We start from the raw sequence: 718 nt of genomic DNA, 5'->3' as shown, positions 1-718 counted from the left end.
TCATTGTTTCCTAAAGTGATGACAACTGTCTACAGAGACACCATGAATCCTGCTGTCAAAACCCCTATATGAGTGAAGCATTAATCATACCCACCCAGAATCAGAAATTATCTAATGAGCCCTATAAGAAGGGCGGGAGGCGTGGTGGAGGACGCAAGTGAAGCACCAGAAGAGACAGACAGACAGGCAGACATTTCGCAAATTTCCAGGCATCATTTTTTTTCACTTCCTAGTTTCTATTCACATCATGATTTCCCCTCAAATATGTCACCAGGATTTTATGGTGCCTTTATGTTCTCTTTTCCTTCTCTCCCCTTCTGCTGGCTTCGTGTTTGTTTTTATTGATTTCGGGAAGCGTGGCTCATTGGTCATAAATTTGAAAGCCTTCGTGTCTTGCTCTGCTGTTGCCACGGCTGTAACGTCGCTCGCAAATGAGGCACATACGCTCGGCGTCCTCTCTCCTTTTCCTCACCACCTGCACTGCTTTAATTCTTATTTAGGCAAAGCTCAAAAGGGTACCATAGATGACTGAATGACCACAACCACTTTAATTTTCTTGTCACTTTTTATTTATATACCCAAGCACCCATTTATTATTGGAAAGCAGTCATTTTTCAGTTTGCTGGGCATACAATTCACAGAAGTGGACATTAACCCATGTAACAGCTCACCTTGCTTTACTTGATATGTCTATCCTGAAAATTTGGCGATAATTTCA

Source organism: Pteronotus mesoamericanus, unplaced genomic scaffold, assembly GCF_021234165.1.
Source record: "Pteronotus mesoamericanus isolate MK-2021 breed Mesoamerican mustached bat unplaced genomic scaffold, CSHL_Meso_final contig_702, whole genome shotgun sequence".
Taxonomy (NCBI): Eukaryota; Metazoa; Chordata; class Mammalia; order Chiroptera; family Mormoopidae; genus Pteronotus; species Pteronotus mesoamericanus.
Note: the sequence above shows the minus strand (reverse complement) of the source record.